Source organism: Pseudopodoces humilis, chromosome 3, assembly GCF_049639895.1.
Source record: "Pseudopodoces humilis isolate 2021_Gansu_Grassland_sample_001 chromosome 3, ASM4963989v1, whole genome shotgun sequence".
Lineage (NCBI taxonomy): Eukaryota > Metazoa > Chordata > Aves > Passeriformes > Paridae > Pseudopodoces > Pseudopodoces humilis.
The window spans coordinates 3,171,352-3,195,345 of NC_142202.1; the positions used below are offsets into that span (position 1 = coordinate 3,171,352).

Genomic DNA, 23,994 nt, shown 5'->3' on the forward strand with positions numbered 1-23,994 from the left:
AAGTATATGTAAATTTGTTAAATGTTTACACTTTTTGCACCAACGTGAAAGAATGTTTTATTCTATTTGCAGGAACCATTTTCAGGGGAAAGAGTGACTAACAGACCAAGCTTACGTGACAGGTCACAAGAAGCAGGTTTCACACACAGAGACAAGGGGAACTCCACCCTGCACCCTGAGCTTCCAATCCTAGGTCTTGACCTATTAGCAAAAGTCCTCAGAGACCCTCCAAGAATTACTTCCTCTTCTCTGGTAAAATAAAGCTTCTGCTTCACTCAGTTGCTCTATCCTTTTCTGGGACAATAAGTATAAACAGCCGAAGTCTTTAACATGCTTCATCTTCTGCACAGGGAAATCCTTGAAATTAATTTTAACAGCAGCATCTCAAGTGAAAACCAGGGGTGCTGTCTCCACCAGCACTGCATTCAGAGCAGCACAGCTATTGATTTTGCTCAATTATGTTTTAATGTAACATTTGCTTTGTTAAACAAAGCTCAGCATCTTGGAGTTAATGACACTGGCCAAACAACCTCAGTCCAAAGATGCCACTGTCTGAGGTGAAAGTACCACTGCATTGTCACATGTTGCTTCCCACCCAGTGCCGGCCAGCTGAGGAGCTAACCCAGTCACCTTCTGATGGCTACGTGACTTACTCCAGGTTAGCCCAGCTCTTTCTACAAGGCACTGAACCAGGCCATGCAGTCCCATCCCACCACCAGTGTTCTCACCAGCAGATTTTGAATTGGCTCTTGCTCTTCTCAGAGCTGTGCTCCTGCATGTGCTGGCACAAAACAGATCAGCAGCTGGGCATTCCCAGTGTTGCAAGCAGACTATCACATTCATGCCCAGGTGACTTGAATGAGGTGGGCCACAGCCAGCTACTCCAAGCCTTTCTCAGTGCACTCCTACTCAACTGGCACAATCACTTCTTATTTTTGAAGTTAACTTCTGTGGTGGTGGATGTCAAGACAGAAACAAAATGCAGCATTTAAATCATGCCAATACAACACCAAACAGCCAAAATATCAGCTACATGCTGCCTTTTTATTAAGGCATCAGTCATTTTAATTGCCTTACACTGTGGAGTTTTGGCTACCCACTTAAGCTTTTGGACACTGTAGATAGGTATTTAATGACACCAGTAGCTCTAACAGGTGAGCCTATCTCTCAGTATTTTCCTTCCTATCATGAGGGCTCCATCTCCTTCTTTCCCAGTCCACTCCAAGGCATTCCTTTAATTTCTTTGGGTCTTTACAGAACAAGATGCACTATCAGTGAATGGTTTTGAAGGAGCAGGAGGAACCAAAGAAAAACACATGCAAAAACACATCAGCAAATAAAGTATGGGTGTTTTACCATTCAGTCAAAGCCATAAGGGTATAAAGGATTTGGGGAAACAAGACAGCCTTCACACCAAGGATCTTCAATTGAATGCAGACAAATGATAGTAAGAGTTGACATTAGAGAAAGGAAAGATGACACTGCAGTGAGATCATCAAGGACTAATGCTGCTTTTACACTGGAGCAGAAGCTATTACATGAGAGGGAAACAGTGCAGGTAGGAATATACTAAGTAGGGTTTTCTTCTGGTACATATCTTTTGGACTGGAATTCAACAAACAGGAGGTTGCAGTGAAGAGACCAATAGACTTAACCGCAACACAAAACCCAGCAGTAGATTTATTGGTAAGGTTGGATGGGTGCCAGGGAAAGTAGGGAAAAATATTCCATTAACTTCCACTTTCACAATTCCAGGGCTATTCATCTTTGAGTTACACAAATGTATACAGGTGTCTACCTAAAATGACTTGTTTTGGAACCCCCATACCTTAATATTGCAACTATTTGTACAAAGCAATGCTATGTGAGAGTTACAGGATCTTCAGACCCGCAAGGAGAAGGACAGTAGTCCAAGTGTTTACATGAATGGAACAAAGGGTCAAAAAAAAAAAAAAAAGGCAATTTAATTTCAAATACATCTAGGGCTTTCTCATTAGGCCATGAAACTCACAGGTATTAATCATGAAAATAAATGTTCCTTGCCCCTAGGTGCGACACAGTTCTTACACAAGAGAAATGACCAATACAACTCTTTCTCTGATCAAATTACTGAAGATGAAATGAATTTTAAAACAATATCCCGAGTGGATTATGCATTTAGCTACTTAAGAAGAGACTTTGTAAGGACCACCATTTATTACTTTGAAAAGACAAGCTAGTTGCTGCCAATAATTAAGGCACAGTCTTGTTCACATCTCACCTTAAAGGCTTTGGAGCTGAAGAGCCTATGGATAATAGCCAGCTGCCCTATTGTACCTCACACTTTACTTTAAAAAAGTTTTGAACTGGAAGTAAAATCAGTTAAAGTAGATGGCATCATTCATCAGCACTTTATTATGGGGACTTACCATAGGAAAACAACAAATGTTTCATATACTGCTTTTTTAAAAAATTGATATAACAAATCCTATACGTGTGTACTTACCTAGACACTATATGTAATCTCAGCAAAATAATAATAAAAAAAAATCACTGAAAGGCAGATGTTTAATTAGCACTAGACCCACAATTTAATAGGATTTCATTTAGGCTGGGCTTCTCACGAGTATAAAATAGAGCGTGTGATGTATATTTGCAGGATTAGGGCTCGTGGGCTGGCTGCCAGACCTACACTACAGCTGCACTGGGGCTGCGTGCAGACAGTGCCTCGCACACCTCAGCCTGCACCAGCAGCTCCTGCACCCAGACAAGGCTTTTGTGCTGCTCAGTTACCTCTGAGGCTGCTTCCTTTACTCCACTTCATCAGCCCAGCACATTGAAAAAAATCCAACAGCCACAACTCACATTCCAGGAATGTCAGGAGTTTGGTTATAACCATGACATGGGCAGCCAGTTAAAAAAAGAGGGTATCTTTTCTGTTTGAACTCTTCAATTCTTAGTCAGTGGAACCTCATTATGTTTAGGACAGGTTTTCAAGCTTTCTCTCATAAAACAAGAGCTAGAAAGTATAGAACAAAAGCTCTGGTTTTCAGAAAACTCACTGAACTTCAGTATGAAAAAATCACAAACAAACAAAACCCACTGCACATGCTGGGAAATAAGATCATGAGCAAAAGCACTGCTGTTCTTTAACTCAGAGTTCAGCTCAGTGCCATTTCCAGCCCCTCTCATCATTGCTCCTGGCCCACCTTTCTCCTCACCGTGTTGTACATCCCTGACCTCCTCCTTGCACCTAGAAGTGGCATTTGTCAAATCCCTCAGTAAGAAATCCTAGGATGACTTCAGCTGCCAATATGAAAACTTTTCTGCAGGTTGAGGCTCCTCAACCTGCTTACCTTAGCACGAGACAAGCTCCTGAACCAGTGTACAGGAGGCAGGGGGAACTTTGACAGCACCAACTAGAGAGGCTTCAACTGATCTAGAATCACAATTACATTTAGCTACAGCAGCAAAGCCAAAGCCACCGGTATCCGAGGGTCCAGCAGAGTAATTACCCACCTAGAAGAATTTTTTCCATTTCTAAAGGGTGTACAAGCTCCTCTTTCAGATGTGCCAGTGTAAATCAACAGCAGAGTCCATGACAGCAGCAATCTGTTCAGATCTACCTCAGAGTAATTGACAATAGCTTTTGGCACAACTGACAAATGCAAGCGGGACAGGGTTTTAAAACCACATCTGAAGTTCTTACTGCAAGTGTTGTTATATGAACTTCTCAGTAATTACAACATCACCTCAGTAATTACAACTTCTGTTTTAATTCAAGCCAGTCTCAATTAAGTGGCAATTCTGTGGTGACGTGATTAATACCCAACAATCAAGTCAATAGTTTCCTACTCCCCACATAGCGAAGCCATGAGCTAAGCAGTGTTGGGTGAACTCTGAGCTTACACAGAAGATTTTCAGGGCACTGAGAACCTGATCCTTTTCTCCCAGAAATATTAAATCTATTCTTTTAAAACCCTGACCCAGGGAAAGCACTGCAGGAGCCATAACCAAGTTCAGTAGGTGGCTCTTCCCTGGACTGAGATGACAACACAACACCATGAAATTCTCAGAGCAAGAGGTATCACTGGGGATATTCCAGGTGATATCAAAGATTTGTAAGTAACAGCAATACAAAAAAGATGGAAATTCATGGGGCACTTCAGAGTCGGGATAATCCAGGCAAATTCCAGTTTGAGGAATTAAGATTGTACTGATTCCAAATAACCACTAATCAAATGTGTTTCATCCTGGTCTGAAGCGTGGTTGAGCCTCACAACACCATTAACCAGCTGCATGTTTGGGGGTTAGGTGATATAATCAATCTACCCCGTTTTTACACTGTTACAATATTAAAAAGCATTTATAAATGAAGAAATTTTCACTTAAAAGGAGTAGTGGTGACAGCACAGAGGGGAATGTTTGTGTGTGGTCTTTTCATCCATGTTTCCTCACTGTTTAAAACAAGGCAAGCCTTAAAATTAAGAGTGAAGAGGACAGAGGAGTCACAAAACAGAAGTGTTCCAAATAAAAGGAAAAAAAATGGAAAATGGTGTCAAAAGGAACACATGAAATTAAACAGTGAACTTTTATAGACAATCTATAAGAGAAACTATATGAGGATCTACAGAATAATTAGTTCAAAAGTTAATTCATATGCTTATACAGCACTAAAATATAAAGTGGCTATTCCTGAGGGTTTTCCATTTTTGTTAACTTTTTAACTAAGGATAGAAATTTTAAAGGCACATTAAAATTATCATCTATCACTAAATTACATATTATACAAATGTAAATGTGATCACACCACACTTAAATTCTTATAACAATAAACTATTCTGTTTTCTTCCCCCTGACATTTACAAAATTCATTTGGAGGAGTAGGATATACCTTACAGAGATTAGTGATAAATCATGTATTTTTAATGAATATCAATAGGAGAAACCCCAGGACATAACCCACCATCTAATTTGATTAAACTGTGCTTAAGGCAACACCACCTCTCTGGCTGGGGAATAGCACTATAATGACTTTGTGAGCATTATTGCAGGCTGTTTTAATGATTTAATGAACTGACTCTATATTTAGTTCAATAGCCTTAAAATGATTAGTGTTTAAGAAAAATTAGCTCACTTTGATCTGATTCTATTTGATAGTAAGTTTAAATAACCTAACCCTTCAAAACACAGTGGAAAAAGATTCCTAGAATCACAGCCAGCTAACTGCTAGAAAACATTATGGCAATCATTAATAACAGTTCATTTATATTTAGCTACAGCATATGGAATGACACACTCATCCCCCAAGATGGGACACAGCAGCATATATTAAGTTGTATTATATTATTTTTTGGTGGTTTTTCAAAGTGAAAAAATAAACCAAGGAAAAACTCTCTCTCTCCTGTATGCTCATTCAGTGCAATTATTTTTTTCCTTCATCAACAGTACCACTTAAGGATTTTAACTTGTCCAGAGTATGGTTCTGTGTCATCTAGAGACTGGAAAACTGTGTTGGGATTCTGGAGGCACAAGCTATGCTTGATGACATTAGTCAGTGCTGGCAAGTTACTTGAAGTGCTCAAGCCATGAATGGAGCGCAGTCATGCTGCTGAGAAAGGGAAACAAAAATATGCCATAGTGCTAAAAATAACACTTCCAATAGGAAGTTTACAAAATATGGAGCTAAATTGGAGCTGACTTTCTGGAAGGCTGAAGGCAGAAACATCCACTATGCAGGGTTATCTCTGCACTTTAACCTGTGCAGACACTGTCATCCTTTTGTGATCCAAACCATGCCAGGTATGTCACATCAGCACACTCCCTACAGCAAACTGACGGAAGCAACAGCTCAAACAACCAAAATTATAACCCACTGTGCAAATTCAAAACCAGGAATCCAATTCAACCAAGAATCAAACCTAGAAGTAGAATTTTTCTCAAGAAACAGCCCTACCAAGAGGATCTTTTGCTGGTTGTAACAAACACCAAAGGGGAAATGCCAAGTACAAGCTAAAACTAGAGACAAGTGCAAGATACCCTCAGACCTCGTGTTACGTTTTTCCACTTCTCTAATACTATAATCATGAGATGGTCCTTGGGTTTTTAGTCTTAAGCAGTTCACCTACCCTCTAAAGTGAGCTCCAAATTGACAGGCAGCAAACACCTTCCTCTCCCCAGTGAGGAAATGCCAATGAATTTGTTGCAACAGAAATCCAGCAGCTGATCCCACCACCCCAATGAACATTTTTCCCATGTCTCTTTACAACTTGCCTGATTGTATCCTTTGCAAAGTACAAGAGTATGATTTGCTCAAAAGCAATTTATTGGTGGTATTCATCTACATAAAAAAAATGTTTGGGTACATCCAGAATGCCCACACCACTTTTACTTATGGTTATTCCTTTGTCTCTCAATGCTCTGGATTTCCAGCCATCCATCAGGAACTGCAGGCCAGGTTCTCCCTGAGGTTGGCTTTCCAAATTATTTTATATAACCTGTGTTCCTTCAGTATTTTTTCCCACACTTCTGATTTTTACTGTGTTGGTCACCCTTTATGTTCAGTGAGTACTTACCAATGTTTTATGTTTCCTGTAGAAAAATCTGAGACCACCACTTTCATTCCAGACTCACAAAATTGGTAAATATCTTTATCACCAATAGAGTTGATTTATATCAAGATTTGTTGTTTTTTTTTTAATCTGCCAATTCTTCCTCAAACTGAGGACAACTTATATTTTCCAAGAAATTCCAGCATTTCTAAATTTTTATTAGAATCTAATCTAGATGCTAATTTTTATTTTATTAGAATAAAATAATAAATAGTGACAGTGACAATCAATAGAAGTTTAGTGTCTACCCATATGTTCCACTTTAATATAATTTACACAAATTATTGTGTAGAAGATAACAGTTCTCATATATTCAAACTGGTATCTTGTTAAGAGTACAATTACTCAAATCCTGCTTTGAGTTCCAACATGAAACACGTCAAATAGTTCAATAAGGCATACATTGTCCAAATGACACACTCATATTACTAAAGCACTGACAAATTTAGATAATTTTCCCTTTCTGTCAAAAGCTACAATCAGATTGACACAGTCCTGTGGAACACTCCAATTTCCACTAAACTGCATTTTCTAACAGAAAACTGTTCCATAAAAAAAAAAAAGAAAAGAAAAATCAGCCAGCTCTAATGTGCCTGAAGTCTATGCAATTAAAAAAGTTTCTAAATATAGCTTTAATCATGGCCGACCCCAATCTTCTCAGAAGTCCTTGCCCTCCAGGCCATCCCAAAGGGATGGGAACATCCAGTAACAAGCCAAAAGTCTCATGACAGTGTATTGACCCCATTTGATATTTATCTCTAGCCATTTGTGAGAGCTTCCCATGAGCTTAATTAAGCTCATTCATTTCCACAAATTGTGGCATCCTAGAAAATATCAGACTTTCCTTTGATAGATGAGATTCAGATGTGGAAGTCTTATGGGAGGCAAGGTGTCTCTCAGGCTATTTGACAGAGTAGCTCATGAAACAGCTTATCTAATCCATCCCCTCCACAAGGTGGAAGTGGAATGCATGTAGGATTCTGCCCTGTCCAAGGCAGACCCCAGCAAAAAGCCACTTGCTATGAACTGGGAAAACTCCCCCCACGGTGGAAATACTGAACCCTTTAACTACAGAGGCAAAATTGCAAAGCCACAAAACAATTTCTGTCCTTCAAGGCGGTATTTAGAAGGGAAAACTTATATCAAGAAGCAAAGATTTGAGAAGCAAACAGCGTGAGTGTTTCTGCACTTTGGGTTTGGCTTTGAGCATCATCCTTGTCTTTCCTACATTATATTTTTCTATTTGTGCTACATTTGACTGCCCTTAGGGAATTTGTTTTGTGTAACAAAGCCCACTTGAGGGGACACTGTAACAGCCTTCCACTGTGCAAAAGGCTGCTGCAAAAACTCACTACTTATTCTGCACAGATAAGGCAAAATACCAGGTAAAGGTAATCAAACATGAACAGAGGAAAGCAGGAAGACTCACTCTTTATCATAATGGTCTTAAAGTGAAGCCAGACCAGCCTCTGTCTTGAATAACAGGTAAAATTGATCCTGCCTCAGGGTGAAATAATAAGCTAGCAAACCTCTTAGAGTTGCTTCAAGTTGGGATTTTTTTGTTGTTTGGTGGTGGGTTTTTTTAATTTAAGAAAATCCATGATAACTGCAGGCTGGAAAAAATGTAACTTAGTACCCGCTACAAACCATTTCTTAATATCAAACCTAAGCAGGAAAAAAAAAAAAGTATTTCCCCAACGTAGAAAAACATTTTAAAAAAAAATCTACCTTTATTTCATACTAAAACATTCAATCACTAGGTATAAGCTTAAACTTCGTTGATTACATACTTTCCTCCCACAAGTGTTTTCCTTTACAAAGCTGCTTCAATCTAGTATGTGGTCAGCTGGAGACCAGTGCAAATATAAGTATTTTCCTTTCTTTTATATATTTAAGCACTTTGTTTACTTTGGAGTTTTGGTTCATAATTCCTATGCTATCCTAATTGCTCCATTTACCTTTAACATATGTACACAGAGCCCACACCAAGGAGTTCAGGCACTTCATGCAAAGGAAGAGCATTTGGTCACCACACTGGTTCCATCATTCCTAATTTTTCCAGCTCATTTAACACCTTTTCTACTCTTTTATGCATACTGAGCACCAGTCTCATCTCAGCTGTGCTTCCACCTTTGCACTACATGTAACCTGAAAAACATTTCCCTCTTGGGGTCCTTCAGATCATATAACACCTCAAAAAAAAGCTTTTTTCCACTCTTCATATCTGGATCATGACCCATCTTCTTACTGTAGCAGAAATACAGATCTGTTTTAACCCATACATGGAAGCTCAGGATTTCCAGTGCTTTTGTTGTTCTGAGGTTACAGTGAAATGTATTTACCAAGTTGTGTCCCTGAAACACGACATCACAACACAGTGACACCAAAAACAAAAAGATACCCATATGAAATCTCTTTCCCTACAGGAGTTAAAAAGTCATCTGTAGCCAAAACAACCTTTTTTCTTTTCATGTTCTTCTTTCATGACATAACTTACCTGGAAAAGTGTAATGCATGTAAAGCATCCTGCTTTTATATTTTGCTTTTTTATTATTTGACTTAGACAAACTCTAAGTGGCAAGATAAAACATTTCACGCAGATGAAGGTACTTGAGGAAGCTGCCTAAAAATAGTAATGTTTAATGTATATAGGACTAAAAATAATCATGGAGTCAGCAGGTATTGAACAGATACAGAATATCTCAGCCATAAGGATCTGTTTACACAGATACTTCTGTCCCAAGACTAAATAATATTTGAAAAAAACACAATCACCACACAAAACACATCTGTTTGGGGAGTTTTGTTTTGGTTTTTTTCCAGTTACTAATATATCAGGACACAACATGGGTGTGACAGATAAAACCACTACTGAAGGGGAGGGTGTGAGAAACAGAGCAAGAGAAGCAATTTTGCTGCTCCATATCTTGGCCCCACACCTACAAAAATAAATGGCTTGTGGACAGCTAACCTCAGGTCAGCAAAGCTTCCACTATTAAGTAGTTCCAGCTGGTAGGGATTTCCCAATTCCCCACTTATAGGAGCCTCTCAAATTACTTGTTCAAATTCATGCAGATCTGGGATTCCAGATATAGATTTTAGAACAGCAACCAAGAAAATATGGTACCATAACATCAAAAAATCCTGACTCAGGCTGTAAGTGAAATTACAACAGCAATACCTCCAGGAAAACTACATGCTTCCCATATAAAGCTTTCAGGTATGAGATGCACCCAAAGTACAGTCAAAATCTGAAGTGAGATCCAACCTTATTCTGTCAACACTGACCTATTTTGTTCAGGTCTAACAGCTCAAAAAGCTACAAATTTGGTGAAACCTGAATTGTAAAACCATAACACTCCTCAATTACTTTTCGTTGGTCAGGCAGGCAAACCTGTCATTTGACAACACATCATAAGCCAAGATAGTAAACTTTATCACTCAGGGGTCATGAGAAAATGGCCACAGGTACAGCTTGCTAACCTTCCCTAGGTAATTTTTCACAGTTATCATCCAAAAAGTGTAAAAGCATAAAAGACATGTTATCTTTGAGCTCCGTTTATTGTAACATGGGTGAGATTCCCTATAAAACCACTTACTAAGTAACTGTTGTGTGTTCTCCAAGACAGAGTCAAATCAGTAAAACATCATCTTGACAGTGTGTCAGGAACAAGACGACACCTCTCCTCTCAGAGACCAACACATTATTTATCATTCTGCTCTGACTTACCTTTGCTTCCCACCCAGCACCCAAAAGCACTTCCCTGCCTGATTTCTTAATACAATGTTTGAAGACAAAGCTGAGCCAAGAGTTACAGAACTTGATTCATGTTTTCCCAAATGCCAAGAATCCATTGGAGTTTTGCTCTTACCTGTAAGTAGACGCTTGATCACAAAATTTTCACGTATGTTCATCTTCTGAAATCAATTGAGCATTTTCTGTGGGGGAGTTTGAAGAACAAATCAACTTAATTTCTCAATTCTCTTAATAAAAATGTTGTCTTCAGAAAGCTTTGCACTTCATAAAGTGTTGCTGTTACAGCCTTCTTAGTGCCATGAACTAGCAGAACTTTTAGTTAATTTTCAGGTTCCTGATCACCAGGTTTCTGCTGGGGTTTTGTTTGGTTGGGTTTTTCTTCCCCAGAAATTTGAGGAATGTTAGGAAGAATATAAATATTTCATTGTGTAATAATAGTATAACCAAAATAACTTTGATTGCTTGAATTTATCATTGCTAGCCGAACTCCAGGATTTAGAACTTACCCCATGCTATTCCACAAATGATTATTCTTGGTTGTTTGTACGGTCCTTTACCCTCATAGCTTGTGGCCACCTTTACTTGATACCTCCCTACAGTCACTGCAAGCTCCTTCCCTCATCTGCATTTTGGAATCAGATCTGACTTGCAACTGCAGGTCTTTAGTTTGAGAATATTTTCATTTATTCTCATCAACAAATTTTTGGGGTAGCCTGTAAGTAATCCATCACCTGATTTCTACTTCATGGCACACAAAGATTATTTATAGTAGTTTTTTGTTTGGTTGTTTGAGGGGTTTTAATAGCTATGTATCTTACACTCCCTCACACCTGCACAAACAAACTAACAAACAAAACCACAGCATGTTTTCTTCCAAAAGGACACTAATAATAGATTCCTAGTAAAAAATCATAGTAATAACATATCATTTATTTTAGGAGACCTACTAACTTGCAGTGGAGTAAAACCATGCTCAAAGCACACACCTAGGCATTATGTGAGCCAAAGCAGAATGGCAATCTGCATTTTTAAATCATGCTGTAGTCAACCCTCAGCAGCTGCACTTGGTGCAAAGTAGCACAAAAAACCAGGATGAAATGGAAGTTACACATGACAGAGAGCAATCCTAAAACTGGTCACAGTACATGTAGGGGAAGAATATCGTTGCAGGCACAATCCCAAAAAACATATCTTCAGTCACTTAATCAAGGAGCAGATTGACCATCTTGCCAGCTTTCTATTCACCTTTTAACCTTTTCATTGCACTGTTTGGCAGAGTGGATTAATTGAAATTCTTTGCTCAGGTTTTATTTTTGAGTTGATGACGAGTACAGATAACACTCAGATTTCTTCCTTACACCTACAGCTGCTTTTCTGACAGTGCTTTGTTCTGTACCTCCAGCTCACTTCAACTTAACCTTTTCCAAATACCCAGGTCCCTGCAAGAGGATGTCTACATTAACAGTTTAAAGCGTAAAAAACTGGAGTATTTGGCGCAGTTAACTCCAAATTAACCTCCCACCTTGGCTCTAAGCACAGATATGCGGAGCTCAGAATCAAGTGCTTGGGGCCAATGCTTTTCTTCCATTACCAGGAGAAAGCTGTCGGTGTAAACACCTTCTGCTCCTCTGCAGCTTAGTGATTGCTTACAAACCTGAGCCAGGAGTATCTGGTAGTGCCTTGCACCCACTTCCCTCAAGTATAAATGACTGCAGGTGGTGAAGGGTAGTACTGAAAGATCATTGAAATTTTCTGTTTGTTTTTAAACTGAACTATTTTATAGCCCCTTCTACAGCTACATACTTTTAACCTCCTTGTTGTTCCGTGCCTCTTAGCATGAAAACATCTTTATCCCAATCCTAACACTCCACTCCACTTAAATCAGATGCTGAGATGTGAAAAACAGAATCTTGGTGAAAAAGTAGCACCTTTTTAAAATACAGTGATTAAATATTCAATAATCTTAGGGCAGAAGTAATTTTTATTTGCACTAGCTAGATAAACTGAATGACAAAGAAAATTATTCCTTAGACAAGAGGGAAAAAAAAGATCTCTTCAGATGTGACTTTTTAAATGCAGGTCATATGTTTGCTTTCCCCTAGTTGATCCAGAATATTAAAGGTACAGCATATTAATTACCATGTATATCAAGACTCTACCTAATCATAAGGACCATAACACTAGAGTAAATAAAGCCACTAGAAATACCTAAGAAGAGAGTAAAATTTGATTACAAACAGGAATTACCAGCACCAATTTGAACCTGTTTATTAACAGGTTTAATCCATAAATGCTCAGGCAAATTTAGAAGTAAACATCTTTGAGGATATCTCTTAACACAGAAGCTTAGAACCAAAATAATTTTCAATCTGCACAGTCAGTCCAGGATTTGTTTTTGTTTCCATGAGCAAGAGCTACCCAGGGCATCAGTAACTTCTCTGTTTCCAGAGCTACTTCTAGATTGATTATACATTAGGATTTGCCCTTTCAAGAGATTTTTAGAAGAATATACAGTTCGTTCAACTATAACTTGGCAACTCTACACATGCCAGAACAAAGTGCAAAATCAGTTGCAGAAAGTCCTAATACAGAGCAGCAGGACTTTGGAAGATTTGTATATTTACAGATACAGAGAATTATCCTCTGAAAGTTAAATGACGGTGGGAGGGGATACGTATTTCTAGACACAGACATGTGTAACTGCAGTGGGCATTTTCATCAATTAACAAAAGCTTTGGGCAAACCCCAGGTGAAATAGATAAAACCTCTGTCCACAAAGTAAGGGATTAAATTAGTCTGCAAATCACTTCTGATATTTAATATTCCATCTGTTATATTTGCTTTGGCTAAAGACTTTCAGCTTGAGCAATTTCTACTCTTCCTAAATGACAGGTCTAACTATACACTTATTTAATGACTTATTTTCCCTTTGTCTGAAAAAGCAAGAATGCCCCCTTTTGACAATTCCATATATTTCCCCTATGAGGCCAGGAGAGGGAGTAGTAGCTTGTATTTTTCCCCAGGAAAATCAACACTCTGGACGCTAAGTATTGTATTCAGTTCCCCACAGACAACAATCACATCCTTTGTTCATTATTTTTATAAAGATCACGAAGAGATTTTTGGGGAGTGGGTGAGGCAGAAAAAAATCACTTTGAGAGAAGAACATCTGCCACAAAGAGTTTTCAGATGAGAATGATACACTCTGTAAAAGCTTAATCTCTTACACTTTGATGGTTGGAAAGTCACGCAAGTGTCTGCACAGGTTAATCTGTGCTTGTTTGCTCTGCTAAAGGTACAGCACAAATCCAGATCATCTGAGATCATGTAACTGAGCAGAGGTTGGCCAAGACATGATATTAGGGCCAATTAAAAATAGACTTTGTTATTCTTCTGCTTTTAGTTATACAAATTCTAATAAAAAATCCAAAACACAGATTTCTCTAGATTCCCACCCAAAATCTCAAGGCTGATGCTGACAGAAAGCAAAGATTGTTTGGAAGCACTTTTGCTTCAAGTTTGTCTGCAGAGAAACCTGAAACATGACTTGATATTCTTCCAAGGTTCTGAAAAGCTCACCACCTGATTTTAAACCATTTAAATTCCAGTGTTAGGAAGCCAGTCTGAGCTCTCTAGACAGACAGGCAAATGACGTGGTCTTTCAAAAGATGACTCAAAGGAGGAAGACAAAAAAAAAAAAACCCAAAAAACTAAAAACTTACTTGTGTATTTTCCAGCTCTTCCAGAGGACTGTTATCTCAGCCTGAAAAACAAAAGGGGAAAAGTCCACAAATGAAATCATACAATGTATCAAGTAAGGCATTTCCAAGAGAAACAAATAACACGGTAGAAGGCACCAGGTAGATCCCAGTTTAGGGCTTGTCTCGCCCCCATCCCAGGCAGCAGGACTGGAAGCAGCACAGTCCTTGCACCAGAGACTGTCTCCCCTGACCCCAGGGACCATCTGAGGGACTGACAGGCTTAGAGAGATGTATCAGACACCTGCAGAGAGCAGCACCAGCCTCAACCTCTCACCGAGTGTCAGCGCTGACCTAAGGGTGCTGCATTATCCATCGTGGTTGATATCAGTATTTTTTTTCTGTAGTTCAAGCAAGAGGCACATCCCTGTACCTGTGTGATCCTGGAAAATAGAGATGAGCACACTCTTCTTGATCCTCACCCTATACAGCAACCATTAAGTGAAACTGCAGCCTGTTTCTCTCAGAGACGGATGCGCTTAAGGTATTTAATTAACAATACACAACAGTCATGACGATTACAAGATGCCTTATTCAGCTGAAAAAACACAAGAATCAAGGCAGCAGCATGGAATGACAATTGAAATTACAGCATGGGGAGAAATCTCAGGTCAAATCTGGGAGAAAATTTTTTACCTGACCCAATAAGAAGTTAGAAAAAAAAAACGAAGTTAACTTACAGCTGTCAAAGCAAGAATATCAAAAATCCTGCTGTGTACTCCTGAAAAATAGAAGTGTGTCTCCCTCATGAAGAAAGATTCTTTCTGCATCAGTGAAAAATAACTTGACTGATTTCAAATTCCAGGTTTTGCACCATTAGTTAAGTTTCCTCTAAGCACTGAGTTACTGGTTTAAAGTGCTTATTGGGGTCACTATGGCTTTTTACCATCCAGCTACCATATTTTCCAAGACCCATATGGATATTTGGCCACATATCTCTGATTAAAGCTAAATCATAAATAAAAAAATCATTGTGTGTCTAACAACCCCTGCAGCTCCTTGAGAAATGTTAAGAAACTACATTCATTCTATATTCTCTTTGGTGAAGTAGTGGAGAGAAGAATCATCATTCTCAAGCAATATTGCTTATAAACTAAGTTTGGCATTGGATCAGTGGCATTCACCAATGACAGGGGCCTTACCCATGTAAAAATTGCAGTTTTCACAGAAGTGCTTGAGGTGGCTGCAATTAAACTGTGCAAGTTTGATTATGTATGCAGATTTTCTCCAGCTCATCCATTTTTCAGTAACAAGATCTACAAAATCAGCAACATGAAAATAGGAAACTGTTTGTAAAGCATGGCATTGAATATACCATTTAGGAACAGCCACTCTGAATACCTTGTGGTTTGTTACTCTGTTTACTTCAGTGTGATATGACTTAGCACATACTAAAATTTTTAAACTCTGTTTTGCTCCCTGGATTCCTTGACAAATATTCTGAAGCATGTTACCTACAGGAGGGAGTGCTCCAAAATAAAGATCCCCTTACAACAAAAGCCAAAAGCACCATCAAGGAAGTCTCTCATTGCTCCACCTGTTGTTTTTCCTTCTCATTTGACAACAGCTAAAAGCACACCAACAACTTCTCTACCAGAATTGGAAGAACAGTTTCAGAATGTACCTCTTCTACCTGAATTTGGCTCCATATCAAATCCTGTTCAAATCTAAGCAGGATGCTCACTTTCTTAGTGACTTGCAAACTTAACTATAAAGTTATAAATTTAAAGTAGCTTTTCATCTTCCTTGTATTATACAGATTTTTTAGTTGTCTCCATAGCAGTAAGAATTGCTTCTACTCCTGTTTAGTGTTACCAAAAGTTTTGTTTTCTTCTTTAAGTGGAAAATAAGTACAATTGGGTTTGATTCCAATTTTATAAAACAGGGCTGTAGGCAGAGAGAATAATTTTCTGGAAGATTCAGAAAATTATTTTACATTACTTCAGCCTTTTTCTCTCAACTCCAAGGACATTCATCACTACATTCCTCTGACCACCTTTTTCATTATTAAGCAACCTCATAAGGATATTACTCTGATTTAGAGAATGTTTTACTGGAAGCAAGTTCCAAAGAGCCTCTTTCCTACTACATTCAATGTGTTAAGCATTCACTATCAGCTCTGGGATTTAATGAGAACTCAGCAAAGTCTGTTCTCATTCTCCATCAAAGATTAGAAAATTTAGGTGTTTCTATAGTTACAAAGAACTAGTTTCTGGAAAGTCCTTTATCAAGAATGAACTCTGCCTCACTGAAATGAGATTCTCCTTTCTGTTATTTTAAAAATTCTCAAGATCACCTAGCCAGTATTAAAGGGATTCCACTAGTGGCTATGCAACCAGCTTTTGCTACGCTCTGGTTCTCTCCCAGGAAACTGAAGGCTTTTATCTGTTGCCAGCTAAGAAATATCCACTAGACTGAAAATCCACTGTATACTTTTTGGAAAGCTGCAGGGCTGAAGGTAAAAGTTGAACAGCACTGAGGTTTCTTTTCTAATCTGTTTCAAGTTCTGCACTCTTGGATGCTGTTAATTATAGTACAGTATGAAACTAGCAATATGAAAACCTATTTATTCTCAGTCTTAGTAGTTGAAGGTAATTAATACTTTTATCTTCCTACGTGCTTCATTGATGGGGCACATGAAAGGATAAATGAAATGAATCCACATGTAGTTTAAAGGAAAAAAAAATCAATTTATAAAGTTACAGTCCCAGGAAAGAGGCAGGGCAGTCTATGCATGCCTCTTGCTTAGTGGAAAATACAGATTTCTACATGAGTAAAAAGAACCATCAAGATGCTGAGCTGCAGGGTAACAGTTCCAGACCTGTGTCTGTTACTGCTTTAGGGCCAGCCTTTAGGAGAGACCTTCACCCAGAATTTACATTCCACCTCTTACTATTACATGATAACAAGACTTACACAGCATAGTTATGAATCAAGTATTTGGCAAGCAGCTCCTTCCACAGCCATGACTAACTAGGGGTGGAGAACACGTACCACATAAACACCCGAATGCCTCACCGCTTTATTTATGCCTGAAAAAATTAATTTTACTTCCTGATTGTTGCCTCAAGAATTTGTGGGCATTGAAGGAAATCCTAAAGCAAAACCAGGCAACCCATAGATTCAGTTGCACTCAGAAGAATGCCACATTGAGGGTGATTCTCACACAGCAAGATTGCTGTAGTTTCATTGCTAGAAGCTCTCAGCCCCGAGCTTCAGAGCTCAGTCCTCCCCTCACAGCAGAGTCCACTTCACACACTATGAAACAGAAGCATCATACACCGAATAAAAACCCCTGCAGAAGCCTTAAGTTTCTACTTCAGTATCAAGATGATGATTCCAAAAAGTACAGCTTAACTCACTGCTTTCTAGAAACTTTGCAACTAATTGTATTTATCCAGGCATACAGCATATCCAGTGTTTTTATTCACATGCATTACACAACAGTACACAGAAATATTAAGAACCTGCTGGTCATCCATCGGGGAAGGAACCAGAAGCTTAACAAAAAGGATACCTGCACAGATATACACTACCTGGAAAATTCACAAACACATGAAACCAGTTTTTCCCTCTACTTTTCCAACAGTTGTGATGGAACATTTCTTCCCTCTGCCAAGTTTTCAGCAATCAACATGACACACTATTTTTGTGGCTATGTTGCTGTGACCAAAGTGACTTTATTTACCAAGAGGTGTCTGATTTTAGCTGTGCAATGAATCCTTAGCTTTACTTTCCTGTAGCACCTCTGCAGACAACCAGCACCTTACAAAGTTTATAGTGTGACTTCAAGATCACACTGGTCCCTGTTTTTACATTACGGTAAAATAATCCCAAAGTCTGGCAGATGAGAGCATAATTAAAAGCACCCTTGCAAAAGTTTGCATTATTTCTTAAATATCTGGAATAATTAAATGCTCCTGTGTAAAATAGCAAAGAACACCTAGAGACTTCTCCTTAAAGACTGAGCTCAGCCATCCCAGAAAGGAGTTACTGTATCTAGTAAACATCAATTAAATTAGGGCTCCCCAGGGGGAAAACAGTGCTTCAAAGATGGGAAACCTCTTTGGCAACAAACTCCAAGAGAACCAATTTTCAATAATCTCAGAAAACAATAATCCTGTGTATCTGAAATCTTTCCATCAATCTTCCCTGTGAACACCTCCCCTTTATTCCACTGTTTCACACAGCAAGCAAAAAAAGAACAAACCAAAACCGGAAACTTTCAGGATAAAATGAAATTTCTTACTAGAAAAAGGACCAAATATCCATTATTTATGAGAAACCAGGTAGATGAAAGTACAATAAAGACAGTGGGGGGGCTTATTTGCACAATTGCCATTTTCTTCTTTTCATACAGCATAAAGAAAACCAAAACCAGGAGTAAATTATATTTATCCCAAGTTGGAACCCTTTGTATTTTTATTTGCCAACGCACCCAAGAACGAACCCTGTATTCAGGAGCTCAACAACATTTCAGCATCCCAGGCACTGTATTCCTGAAGCAGACCTTGGACTGCCTCATTTAAAAGCAGTTGTCATGAACATCACACAGATTAATCACACAGATTAATCCACTGTTTGCTTGCTTGTCTCTTGCTTTCTATTCTCTCACTCAATTTTTACCTGTAGCTAAGAGAACACATGATAAAATAAATTAAAATTTTGAATTTTTAAAGTCTGGGATTTTTTAAAATGTGTTAGGAATTTGAACCTATCAGGAAACACTTGCATATTTGTATGCAATATTGGTTTTGTCCTATGTTTGTTTGCCAGTCATCAAGGCAGAAGTAATTGAATATGCATATCTACTTATATACACACAGAGAGCCAATAAGTCCTAAAGAATATGCACATGAACTACATAATTGCAGTAACTTTGTTCTATAATGTTCCTCTTGCTTTTTCCTAATTTTTCAGCCCATTACCTGTCACTCTGCTTTATCTCATCTTCTTTTTCAGTTACCTTTTGTTTATTTAAAGACTTATAAGAAAGCATCGCTTCCATGCTTACCTTGCACATAAATTCCCTGATTAAATCCCTGTTCAAAAAGAAATTATTATCAATTATCTATGGTTTACTTCATCAACTACAGCAAAAAAAAGCCTGTGAACAATGCACCAGACTGGACACAAGTGCCAAAATCACAAAATCCTCTAAAAGAAGCTGAGCTCTACTTATGCTCTCTTTTCCTGTTTCTGCATAAAGTTGAACCTAACACCATCACATATAAAAAGGTGAGGGAAAAAAAACCTTCAAGAGAGCTTTACCACAAGGTTAATGGATATGAAAATTTCTCCCCACTCGCACATACAATTGAGGTGTTTCGGTAATTATCAGTATCCATTCCCCTCTTTAAAGTTTCCCTGCAAGCAGCAATCAGAATTATATACGATCTCTGCATGAAACTAATGAATTCATGGCAAAGAAGACTCCTCAACATGATAAGAGATGGTGTATCAGGGGTATTAGCATCAGGCTTTAATGCTCAAAAACAGGCTCACAGCCACGTTCACACCATAATGGAGCTGGAACAGTACCAGTGTCACACTCCAGCAGCTGTCCAAGGACTTGGGCTCCCATCAGAGTAAAGAAAAATGCAAAGATTAAACAGTTTTGTTCTCTTCCTAGATCAAGAGAATAAAAATCACACTTGTCTGCTCTCCATGTAAAGATTTTCCTAAAGATATTAATCTGTAGAAATTTCTGTTCAGATCAGAGAAAATACTTTTTCAACAATAACAATTTACACCTCTTCAGTACTCCTTTAAAAGAAATATTACCTGCAAAATGAAGGTAGTGTGCTGAAGAAAAAACTGTAAGAGCCATATCCTGTTAAATTTGGGCAATACTTTCCTGGCAACTATTTCTGACCCAGGAGACTTTCTGAACCTATACTTACCACATAAGATTTTTTTTTCTTCTTCAGGTGCAGCTAGCAGAGATCACTGTCTTGTTACAAAGGGGTAATCTTAAATTACAAGTGCACTTTTCACTCCATTTTCTTCCCCAAAAGGAAGCACATTAAAGGAAAATTGAAAGGGCAAGGAATTTTATGCACTTAATAGCTTTTGAGGGTACCAGAGCTCAAATCAAATATTTACAAAACCACAATACCCAGGCTCTCTATAGGACATGCAAACACTTCACCACAAAAGGTCTCCCCTAAGAGTGAAACCCCAAGAAAATGAAGAAACCTACAATTCCCTATGCCAGCTCCTTATCCAAATGCTATCATCCTTAGACCTTTTTAAGCAGACCCTTTGCTCATGTTTAAGCATCACAGGTCCCATCCCATAAGTGGGTATCCCTAACACACCATCCCCACATCTGATTCATGCTGGTAGGATAAAAAAAACCCACTCTTTCATTGGCAAAAGTGAGTGAAGAAGAAAAAGGGAGAATGACGGATTTGGGCACGATTGCAACAAACACACAGCTTAGGAAACAGCTGGAAAAGCAAAAAATCCTGAACATCCTCTGCTATCATCTTGCCAGTTCCCAGACATTTAGATATGTACCCCACTATCAGATGGCAGAACAGCAGCGTCCTTTGGATGACTGGCTCAGGTAATCAAAGCAGAAAACAGCCAGAAACAATACTGCCAAGTGATTAGAAGAGAACTGGTTGTAAATTTAAACACCCTTTTGATTCATTAATCTCCAACAGCTAAAGACAAACCTAAAGCGAAATTGCCGTGATTGTAAACCAAGCACTCCTGTCCTGTGGCTATTTTTCGGCCTGCTGAGAGAGAATGAGCTGATCAAAGACAGACACTTCAGTGAGATTAGTGCTGCTTCAGTGAGCTCACAGTTAGTTCCCATCAACTAACCTGTTTTAGGAGCTGGTAACACCGGCATTAATCTCTGCTTCAATTGGAAGCGAAACCAGGGAGCGACCCGTCCATCTCCGGGTGACAATTGCACCTGCCCTGCGAGCCTGTGCAGGTCCAGCGAAGCCTTTTGCTGCTGATGGGCAGGGAAGAGCGCTACGAATTTCACATCAAGGGCACGAGCATTCAAAACTTCCCTGGGAAAGCAAAGCAGAGGTTTCATTTTGCTGGCTCATCACCAGGGGCACGTGGAAATCCTAGCAAGTGAGTGCAGTGAAGAATCCCCGGGAATGGTCCATATGAGGAGCTAGCAACCATTAGGAAAAGCCAACCTGCAAGGACAAGTGGCAGTGTGACAGTACAGTCCCAAACGGTGTTTCAGCAGCAGCTAGGAGTGGCTTAAAATATAAAACATTTTATGCATTTACAGTTCTCAGTAGCTTGTAAGGTTACAGAATTACTGCCCTCCAGTAAATTGATGAAATTCGAAAATAAAGAAAAAAAAACCAAATCCACAACAAAGTACTCAAATCCTTCAGCCACCAATTATTTAAATCCATCCAAGATTGTCTTCAGTAGCCACACCTTCTACTGTTCAGTGTTATCTCTCAACATAGATCTTCCATGTGATAGATTAGTGAATCCTAGGAACATTTATTACAAAATGCAGCTTTCTGGAATTGAATTTTGTATTTTAGCTGATATTCATCAGAGCCTAAATGTATACATACAAATTATTGCTGACAAAAATCGCTCTAGTGAAATATAGTGCACTACACAGATAAGATCCTCTGTACAAAGTTTGAATAAACTATTTTTTTTCTGATAAATTTCTGTGATGTGGACAATATTTTAATACCACACAAATATTTTCTCTGCAGCAGTCTCCCTCTCAGGCATATCTCACATGTTGAAGCAGAGTCAGGTGCAGTAGCTGGTACATAACTTTTCATGCATAAACCCCAAATTCTTCCAGAGATGCCTGAAAAAAATCTGTTTAGGCTCATTCATTTTTAATCATTAAAATTTTATAACATTTAGATGTGATAATCACAAAGCACTTTATCAAATAAAATAGTAATGGGTATTTTGCTCACTTGGGATAGAGAAAGACAGTTTTTAAAGAGGGAAAAATAAACAAGGTTGCCACTTCCCACTGAAAAGGGAGAGGCATTTACAAGCAAAGTTCCCTATGGAATACAGGGTGGCACCTGAATAGACCCAAGTGGAAAAGGGGTAAGAAACAACAACACCAAGTTTAGAGGGAATGTACAGACAGCACCTTTTATCCAGGAATAAGTAGACTGTCAGACTTCATGAGTCTATCGAACGCGTGGTCTCACACTAGCACTTTATAAACCACATCACACTAACATCATTAACTTCACAGATTAGATTAAAATAATACCTACAGACTCTGACAAGTGAAAATGCATAGCCTAGGTGTTTATGAAATATATAATTCAGTAATACCCTCTAACAGGTTAAAAGTTCTCAGATATCAACTCATTTTTACTACAGAAAAGGATACTGACTCCTTAACAACTTGGCAGCAATTAAAAAAATAAGACAAATAAACCCAAACATCCCCCCACTTCACATCACTCTCAAACTAATGCTATCTGGATGACACAGACACCCACCAAGAAAGAACCCCAAATACAATATTTAATTAGCTTTTAGCCTCCTCTATAAGCTAGGTGCTACACAAAAGAATTTTAAAGTAAATGTAACACTCCCAGCAAAGGAAAGAACTACCTTGAAACAAACTGCCCTCAAACTCTGCACACTCTAAAACATGATATGGTTTAGTCACTGCTACACATAAACTGTGGAAGTTACGTGGGCAGAATGCAGCAGTTATACATTAGAAACAAATAACTAATAGGAGCTAACTAATACTGGACTAAATAGATGGCAGACAACGGGAGACACTTATTTTCTGTAAAAAAATAACAAAACCCAAACTACTCACGGAAGAACTAATCCAGTCACCTCATGGAAACTAAAATTCATAAACTCCCTAACAATAAGAACCTTATTTAATTACTTTTCTCAGCACTATCCTTTTTCCAGAACAAGTGTTTTATTTGTGAATCCACGCTCTATCCATCATAAGAGTTCAGCCGACCGTCTCACCCTAACTTTAACACTTCCTGTTTCTCAAACACCTCCTACCTTTTCTCTTTATTAGCTGAGCATTGAAGATGGTTAAGCTTGATTAGTCTTCACTTCCATTTAACATTAGAGTTGCACGTGAAGAGAAACTTCTTTGCTTGATGAGCTGTTAATTTTTTCCTAAATGTTCCAGGTGATTTAAAGGAAAGTATCACTTCTCCATTAAAAACCTTCCATCACATCTGTGGGCAAATACAGCTCCTGTTGAGGAAGCATGCAGCAGAAACAGGTTTAAAAAAATTGGGTAATGGGCCTTGTAAACCCAGGAAAAATAAAGGCAGGTGTTTTCCTCACACTAAATAGCTGGTATGAACCTGAGAGAAAAGAAAAACATAAGCAGTATATAAGTTTTCCTGATTGTAGGATCACAGTACTGTTGCAAGGACCTTAAAATATTAAAGAAAACCCTAATGAATTTCTGAGAATAAAAAATGCTTGGCTAGAGGCATAACAAAAGTTCTCAATAAATTTGCTTGATTTTTTTTTTCTTCTTTACCAGTATAACTCCTTGCAGAAGCATCGATCATATCAAAGACTGAAATGTTAGCACAAACACTACCATGGAAATATTCTATAGATAAAATAATTTTAAACTCCCTATTAAGTTATTTGAGTAGGGTAGTTAAAACTATCCTGCCAAAGGTACATTCATTTTGTTAATTTATTAAAATTTCAGGACAAAAGTTGTGTTTCTTCAAAGCATCTTGCAATATAATATGTATTTTACCTCAAAAAAGATCATACAACTCAGAAAAGTATAGAAATAATGTACTAATCTCAGAGAAAGGCTCTGATGTGACAAGACACCAGGGCAGCAGGAAGCAAAAATTTTTCTGAAGATTTATTCAACTTTACAGAATCATTATGCTTTTGATTT

The 23,994-nt window shown here is 38.4% G+C and overlaps 1 long non-coding RNA gene across 1 annotated transcript; it reads right to left on the reverse strand.

The window, feature by feature from the left end:
- Positions 1–248: 248 nt before the first annotated feature.
- On the reverse strand, positions 249–23,080 carry LOC148184555 (uncharacterized). The gene is made up of 5 exons (XR_015772268.1): positions 22,915–23,080; positions 20,940–21,136; positions 14,070–14,110; positions 10,463–10,529; positions 249–948 (listed from the first exon to the last, which is right to left on the reverse strand). It is a non-coding gene; the product is annotated as an uncharacterized LOC148184555 (long non-coding RNA).
- Between the last annotated feature and the right edge of the window lie 914 nt (positions 23,081–23,994).